The sequence below is a fragment of the Sciurus carolinensis genome, chromosome X, assembly GCF_902686445.1.
Source record: "Sciurus carolinensis chromosome X, mSciCar1.2, whole genome shotgun sequence".
In the NCBI taxonomy this organism is placed as follows: Eukaryota; Metazoa; Chordata; class Mammalia; order Rodentia; family Sciuridae; genus Sciurus; species Sciurus carolinensis.
The window spans coordinates 99,807,756-99,816,799 of record NC_062232.1 but is presented as its reverse complement, the minus strand read 5'-3'; the positions used below and the strand labels follow the sequence as shown (position 1 = coordinate 99,816,799).

Below are 9,044 nucleotides of genomic sequence, written 5' to 3'. Positions count from 1 at the left end.
GAACTTTGCAATCCTCCTGCCTCAACTTCTCGTCTCTGGGATTACAGGCATGCACCACCATGCCTGGCGTCTTGTTCTTGTGAGACTGCATGAGTTCCTGTGAGGGAGGGTTGTTATAAAGCAAGGCTGCCCCTTGTTTTTCTCTTTTGCATGTACCTGCTTACCTTTTACTTTCTGACATGAGTTGAAGCAGCATGAGGCCTTCATCATGTGCTTGGACTTCCCAGTCTCCAGAACAATGAGCCAAAATAAACCTTTATTCTTTATCAACCATCCAGATTCAGGAATTCTGTTTTAGCAATAGAAAACAGACTGACAGAAAATGTCCATCATGACAATATCAAAATCTGTGAATGGATAAACAAAATGTAGGATAGCCATACAATGTAATATTATTTGGGGCTGGGGATATAGCTCAGTTGGTAGAGTGCTTGCCTCACAAGCACGTGGCCCTGGGTTCAAGCCCCAGCACTGCCAATAAAAACCAAAGTAATATTATTTGGCTATCGAAGGGAATGAAGGGTTGGGGAAATAGCTCAGTGGTAGAGTACTTGCTTAGCATATGCAAGGCCCTGGGTTTAGATCCCCAGCACTGCAAACTATAACAACAACAAAAGGAATGAAGTATTGACACATGCTACAATCTGGATGAACTTTGCAAACATTATGCTAAGTGAAAGAAACCAGACATGAAAGACTCTTCTAATTCCATTTATATGAGATGTCCAGAAAAGGCAACTCCATCAAGACAGAAAATAGGTAAGTGGCTGTCAAGGTAGGCATGGGGAATGGGGAATAGAGAGTGACTATTGATGGGTATGGGTTTCTTTTGGGGTGTTGAAAATGTTCTGGAATCAGGAAGTAGCAATGGTTGCACAAACTCATTCATGTACTAAGAACCACTGAAATGTATACTTTAAAGTGGTTAATTGTATGGCATGTGAACTATATCTCAATAAAACTGTTCCAATAAAGTGCATTATCTCTCTTAGTCTTCACAACTCTAAGAGACTAATGAGAATCTGAGCCCTATTGAAGTTAATTGGCTGTGTTCACTCTGGTAGGAACCCAGCCAAATTCACCTGATGCTTTTTTGTTTTTATTGTTTATATGCTGGGGATTGAACCCAGGGCCTCACACATGCTAGAGAAGTGCTCTGCCAATGAACTACACCCCCAGCCCTTTTTACTTTTTATTTTGAAACAGGATCTAAGCTGGCTTTGAACTTGGTATCCTCCCACTCACTGGGATTACAGGCATGAGCTTTTAAACTATTTGTTACATTGCCTCTAATGTATCACTCATACGGGAGATGTTGTAAAAGTCAACACTCAATCACTGAGGACTTGTGGGCCAAGTACTGTGCTAAGCACATTTATGAGGTAGATATTATTAAAGTTATGGTCTCCCAACTTTTTTTTTTGTACCAGGGATAAACCCAGAGGCACTCAACCACTGAGCCACATATCCACATTCTTTTTTATTTTTTTTATTTTGAGACAAGGTCTTGCTATGTTGCTGAGGCTGGCTTTGAACTTGCAATCCTCCTGCCTCAGCCTCCTGAGTCCCTGGGATTACAGGTGTGCAACATGGTGCCTGGCCCAACTTTTCTTTCTTTTTTTTTTAAGATGTCTTTTCACTATGTTGCCCATGATCTTGCCACCTCAGCTTCTCCAGTACCTGAGTCTGTAGAAACACCCCTACTACCCCAACTATTTTGATTGTATGCTCCTATAATGAAAATATTTTGAGCAGGTATTCTCAATATTTGTGTGTTTGATAATTTCAAAATGATGTACTGGGTTTGATGTACTGGGTAGAGAAAGCAGTTGCCTAACATACATATAGACCCTGGGTTTGATCTCCAACACCATCAAAAAAATGATGTATGTATATTACTCTACTAATATAATTATGTACATTACAAAGCATATACAAAATTTTTTTTTTCATTTTTGACACTGGGAAATGAACCCAGGGTACTACCACTGAGCTACATTCCCAGCCCTTTTTATTTATTTTTTTTATTTTGAGACAGGGTCTTTCTCAATTGCTGAGGTTCAAACTTGGTGATCCTCCTGCCTCAGCTTCACAAGTTGCTGGTATTACAGGTGCAGACCAACGCACCTGGCACGAAAATGAAATTTTTCAAAAATGAGATGAAGATAAAATAAAAACATTTTGAAATAATTAAAAATACTTTTCAGTGCTGGAGATTGAACCCAGGACCTCCACCATGCATGCAAGTACTCTACCACTGAGCTACATCCCCAGCTTGATAATTTGTTTATAAGTCTCAAAATATAAAATATTATTTATTTATTTGCTGTACTGGGAATTGATCCTAGAACTTTTTTTGAAATTGTTTTTTTTTATTTGTTCTTTTTAGGTATATATGACAGTAGAACAAAAAGCTACTTGGATAGTCACTAAAATATATTACTTTTTTTCACAAGAGATTGTGATTACATGTACTTTTTAAAAAATCTTGCATCAATATTGTAATACAGCTATTTGAAGGTGTGGTTCTTAGCTTATTTCAGCACTTGGGATCAGTGACTGTTGTAGATAAGAAAGATGATGTCTCACAAAGATATACAACTCCAGGACTGGGGTTGTGGCTCTGTGGTGGAGTACTTGCCAGGCATGTGTGAGGCACTGGATTTGATCCTCAGCACCACATAAAAAATAAATAAAATGCAGGTATAAAGATATTTTTAAATTTTTTTTAGTTGTAGATGGACAAAATACCCTTATTTATTCATTTTTATGTGGTGCTGAGAATCGAACCCAGGACCCCATGCATGCCAGGCTAACACTCCACTGCTGAGACCCAGTCCCAGCCCCAGGTATAAGAATACTGCCTTAAAAAAAAGATATACAGCTCCAAATAGAAGGAAACTTTTATTGACTAGGCTTGCAATGTCATGGTTTTCATTTTGCCATTCTACCCACCTATTTTGCAAAAGTTTTTGATGAAATTCAGCTGGTAAACATTTGCCTTTCCAGGTGTCAATCACTTGTTCTTATAAACCAATAAGTAGTTATTGCACTTTTTTTTTTCTTTTCCTTTTTGGTACTGGGGATTGAACTTGGGGACATACAACCACTGAGCTACATCCTCAGCCCTTTTTGTATTTTATTTATAGACAGGGTCTCACTAATTTTCTTAGGGCCATGATAAGTTGCTGAGGCTGGCTTTGAACTCAGGTCGTCCTGCCTCAGCCTCCCGAGCCACTGGGATTACAGGGATGCATCACTGCACTGGGCGGTTACTGCATTTTTGTTTTTAACAAATGTGTTTGAAAGCTGTGAAAATTCTACATGTACAGGATTTTAAAACAGGTTCAGAGTTTTGGTTCCCAAGTATGTAAATATGGGAGGTTTTCTAGGTATACAATTTAACATAATTTTTAAATTATTTTTTAACATAATTTTTGACCACAGAATTACATAACAAAGAAAACACAAACATCTATTTTCCAGATATTCTCTTTCTATACCAAGTGTTCTTCCCAAGCAGTTACTTTCTCATTCATTGATAAAAGATCAGCTTTACCTTGAAGAACGGGACTGTATGTGCTTATTTTATGTGTGTGTGTGCGTGTGGTGTGTGTGTGTGTGTGTGTGTGTGTGTGTGTGCACGCATGAGCTCTTGAGTTGTAAGAGGATGGAACCCGGTGCCTCACACGTGCTAGGCAAGTGCTCTATCACTGAGCCATACCCCTAGCCCTTTTCAGTTTTTATTTTATTTTTTGGCAAGCATCTGCTGCCCTTATTTTTTTTAACAGTTCAGTTTGGGTACATTTTAAAGTTATTTTTATGCCTTTATATAATTATTTATATGTAGTGCTGAGAATTGAACCCATTGCCTCACACGTGCTAGGCAAGCGCTCTACCACTGAACTACAACCACAGCCCTATTTTTATTTTTTTAATTTTTTACACACTTTTTAGAGTCTTAAGTTCATGGCAAAATGGAGTGGAACACACAGAGTTCCTGTCCCCTGCCCTCAGCAATGGTACATTGGTTACAATGGATGAGCTTATATTGAAACATTATTATCAACAAAGGCGGCAGTTTATATTAGTGTTCACTCCTGGTGTTGTACTTTCTGAAAGTTTATACAAATGTATCCACCATTGTAGTATCTTGCTCATTTTAAATTTTGAGACAGGGTCTTGCTAAAACGCCCAGGTTGGCTTTGAACTTGCTCTCCTTCTACCTCAGATTCCCAAGTAGCTGGGATGATAGGATTGAGCTGTGTGTGTGTGTGTGTGTGTGTGTGTGTGTGTGTGTGTGTGTGTGTGTGTAAAGTCCCCTGATTGCTGCAGGGCATCACTGAAGAAGTAAATATTTAATTCATATCTATATGTGAAAGGAAAGTGCTCCTTTAGTTTGAAAACTCTTTAAGGATTTATAAAATGGAGTACTTTAAATAATTTACTATATATCAAAAGCTTTTTTGTTTTTTTGTAGCAGGGATTGAACCCACTGAGTCACACCCCCAGCCCCTTTTTATCTTTTATTTTGAGACAGGGTCTTGCTGAGTTGCTTAGGGCCTTGGTAAATTGCTGAGGCTGGCTTTGAACTCATGATCTTCCTGCCTCAGTCTCCCAAGTCACTGGGATTATGAGCATGTCCCACCATGGCCCAGCAAGCATCTTGTTTTTACGCCGTTGACCATAATGATGCACCCTATAGAGCTTTCCACACTGCAGCTTTCAATACCTTTGCTGAAATAGTACACCAACTTTCTCAGTAAACTTAGCTTGAAATCCATCTCCACTATTTGGAAAATAGTCCTGCCCAAGCAACAACTCATCTATATGAAAAATCTGTATTAAAAACAAAACACATCATTTTCTGATCATAATGTATATTCTCTTTTATATTTTCCCTTAGTAGCCCACAAAAAGCAGTTCTTTAAAGAGTTCACTATTGAAATGGAACCGAGCAGATGCAAAGTTGAAGATGTTAGAAACATTTTATCCAACTTACAGAAAACTTCCTAGCTATATCATTTATTCTAATACTATTTGTTCAAATCTTCAGCAGTGTGTTCTAGATGCCTTCCAACTGCATTTTCTGACAAAGGAATGCATTTTAGTTTGTCACCATAGTGTTTCACATGGATTATTTTGACTATTTTAACTATGATAAGAAAAACAAATGTTTCCCCAAAGGACTCTGTGATCTTTTGTTTTTTTTGTACTAAGTAAAAGCTTCAAATCAAGCTTCAAAACATGTATCTTTACATTCAGTGAGCTCTAATAGAGTACTATATTGAGAGTCACATGATTTTAAACAAATTTTTCACTCTGCTGGGGATCAAACTCAGGGCCTCACCCGTGCTAGGCAAGCACTTGACCACTGAGTTACTCTCTAGAACTTACATGGTTTTAAACACTGCTGGAAAAATAATAGAGATTTGTCTTTATGTTTGGAATGCCTAAGGTTTTTATTATTATAGTTGTTAGTGCATATGAATTGTATAAAATAATGGGTTTCATTGTGACAATATCATAACTTCATATGACACTTATTTTTTGGTACTGGGAATTGAACCCAGGGGTGCTTAACCACCGAGCCGCATCCCCAGCTCCCCTTTTTTTTTTTTTTTATTTTGAGACAGGGTCTCACTGAGTTGCTGAGGCTGGCTTTGAGCTCATGATCCTCTGCCTCAGCCTCTGGAGTCGCTGGGATTAGAGACGTGCACCACCGAGCCCAGATATATGATGCATTTTGATCCCATCCATCCTCCATATTTCCTTCCTCCCCTTCCCTAATGGTCACCCTTCTACATTCATGTTGTCCTTTTTTTCTTTCTAGATTCCACATGTTAGAGAAAACATGCAGTCTTTGTCTTTCTGAGTCTGACTTAGTTTTCTTAACACAATACTCTCCAGTTCCACCCATTTTACTGTAGCAAATGACATGATTCTGTTCTACTTTGTGACAGATTAAATCTGCATTGGGTATCCACATTTTCTTTGTCCATTCATCCACTGATGGGCATCTAGTCTGACTCTATAACTCAATGCCTAGGTTTTTAAAACATAAACTTTAAAAAAATATGACATACAAACAGAGAAGTGCATAAGTCACAAGTATACAGCTTGACACATTCCTAGAGATTAAACACACCTTCACACCTTTGTAACTAGCATTCAGATCAAGAAATGGACTGTCACAGCACCCAGAAACCTCCTTTGTGGCTCCTCCCTATCATTATCCTTCTTCTATTACTATGTAACAAATCATCCTAAAACTTAGTGGTAAAAAAAAAAATAGCCACTTTTTTATGCTCCTGGATCCTGAGGTCCAGGCATTTGTACAGTGCGTGTGGGTGTGCCTTCTCTGTGCTCCATGATGTCTGGTTCATTGTTTGGGAAGACATGATGACTGGGGTTGACTTGACAGCTAAGGGTGGATTCCTCTGGAGATGTCTTTCCTCCCATGTCTGTCATTTGTCGATGGCTGCTGACTAGGAACCTCAGCTGAGGCTGCTGACCAAATACTTGCAGGTCACCCTGTCATAGAAGAATTGTCTCTGAAGAAGGAAGTTCCTAGAGAGAAGGGGGAGGTTGACTCAGAATCAGCAGGGTTCTTGTCATTCATGAGGGAGAAGAATGTCAGCCTGTGCCAGTCAGAGACATAGAAGTTTATTTAGGAAAGCAGAGGCACACTCAGGGGAGAATCCAGGGTGTTTCAAGAGTGAGAAGCTGGCCTGGGGTTGTGGCTCAATGGTAGGGTACTCACCTGGCACGTGTGAGGTACTGGGTTCCATCCTCAGCACCACATAAAAATAAATAAATAAAATAAAGGGAGCTGGGGTTGTGGCTCAAGTGGCAGAGTGCTTACCTAGCATGTGTGAGGCACTGGGTTCAATTCTCAGCACTGCATATACATAAGTAAAATAAAGGTTCATTGCCAACTTTAAAAAATATATTTTTTTAAAAAATAAAGGTATTGGGTCCATCTACAACTAAAACATTATTTAAAAAAAAGAGAAGTTTTGGTGATGAAGCAAGGAATACCTATTCAATATAGAATGGGGGCCATCTCCAGAGGGAGAAACAGCAACCTGTTGGTGTGGGGTATTGATATTTATAAAGGGATGGTTGCTTAGGGCTGGACTAGAGGTAGAGTCAGGGCAGAGCTACACAATTTTGGGTCATTTTTCCCTTTGCTTTAGCTTTGCCTTCCTGTTATTTTTTGCAGGCAAGGGCATGTATCAAGGGTGTGGGCCAAGGGCACTGGCGTGGTCACTCAAGAGTTGCAACCATTCATGGGTGCATTCTGCATTTTAATGGTTCATGGGCACTTCCTTTGAGACTCAGGATATATCACCCTTTTCTGTATCACCAAATTCCTATCTCAGTCCCTCCTCATAGTTGATGATCTACTTTGGAAATTAGGTAACATCACTTCTACCATACTAGGCTACTCCGATTCAATATCTCAATTATAAGTATATTAACAGTAGTAGAGGTGAATCACATACTGTAAGCATGATCGTTTCTTTTTTTCTTCTTTTCTTTTTGCTGATTTATTTATTTATTTATTTATTTATTTATTTATTTATTTATTTATTTTTGGTACCAGGGATTGAACCCAGGGGTGCTGAACCACTGAGCCACATCCCCAGCCCTTTTTATTTATTTTTATATTTAGAGACAGGGTCTTGCTGAGTTGCTTAGGTCCTCACTAGGTTGCTGGGGCTGGCCTTGAACTTGTGATCCTCCTGCCTCAGCCTCCTGAGCTGCCGGGATCACAGGTGTGTCACTACAGCCAGCTGTTTTGGTTGATTTCTTATCGGAATGCATTCATTCTTTTTTTTTTTTTTTGCTTTGGAATGGGGTTGGTGAAGAACTTGGAGTTGGAGTAGGAATGGGAGATGACGGTTCTGTCATTTTCCTACTACCTACTTTTACTTGTGTTCTTCATATTATCTTCATTCAGGCTGTGGTTTTTTTGTAGGAATCTTTTAAAGCCACTTTTCCATTTGGGGAGGATTAGTTTAGTTAAACCAGATGATGTAATTTGTAAATTCAAAACCCAATGCAGAAATCTCAGAATATGCTTGGAATATGCTAAAACCAATATGAAGAGGGCAAATTTGTGTGGTGAGATTTCTCCTCTTCCTTCAGGATATCCATTAGTGACCATCTTACATATGGACTGAGTGAGGGTACTGGTGTCAAATGTATTGTATATATTACAGTTTATTTTCCTTTGTATTTAGTTATCAAACACATTTATATAGCAGTTCTAAAATTATCTTCCTATGCCTCAGTGAATCATTTTTCACACCCCATTTTGGAGCAGCTGGTTTACTGCATTGATCCCGTTTTACAGATAAGATAACTGAGAGCCAAACACGGTGGTACATGCCTGTTATACCAGTGGCTTGGGAGGCTGAGGCAGGAGAATCACAAGTTCAAAGCTAGCCTCAGCCCTTTAGCAAGGCCTCGTCTCAAAATAAAAAATAAAAAGGGTTGGGGATGTGCCTCAGTGGTTAAGTGCCCGTGGGTTCAATCCCTGGTACTAAAAACAAACAAACAAAAAACACCAAAACCAAATAAGATAACTGAGGTACTGACACGTAAGGATATTTACTCAGGGATGAAAACTAGTAAATAATGGAGCCAGTATTCAAGCAGGTCTGTTTAACTCCAATGCCCATGATCCTTCTATTACACCAAAAGATTCTGGCTGGTTGGCTGGGGCTGGGGATATAGCTCAGTTGGTAGAGTGTTTGCCTTGCAAGCACAAAGCCCTGGGTTCGATCCCCAGCACCACCAATAAGTAAATAAATAAAAAGATTCTGGCTGATTCAGAATGACATATGGTCTCTAGTAAGACCCTGTCTCAAAATGGAAAATAAAAGGATCTGCAGAATATGACTCCCAGGGTACAATCCCCGGTACAAAAAAAAAAAAGAAAGAAAGAAAGAAACCAGACAGTTAAGTCCAAGGCAGAGGAAGAGTAGTGAGCTTTCTGAAAATGATGTCCAAAGGATTATGGGAATGATTTGGTT

The 9,044-nt window shown here is 39.1% G+C and overlaps 2 non-coding genes across 2 annotated transcripts; both read left to right on the top strand.

Moving 5' to 3' along the window:
* Positions 1 to 404: 404 nt before the first annotated feature.
* On the top strand, positions 405 to 477 carry Trnav-cac (transfer RNA valine (anticodon CAC)). Its single transcript has one exon. It is a non-coding gene; the product is annotated as a tRNA-Val (tRNA).
* Positions 478 to 8,735: 8,258 nt separating this feature from the next.
* Positions 8,736 to 8,808, top strand: Trnaa-ugc (transfer RNA alanine (anticodon UGC)). The gene has a single exon. It is a non-coding gene; the product is annotated as a tRNA-Ala (tRNA).
* Positions 8,809 to 9,044: the final 236 nt, after the last annotated feature.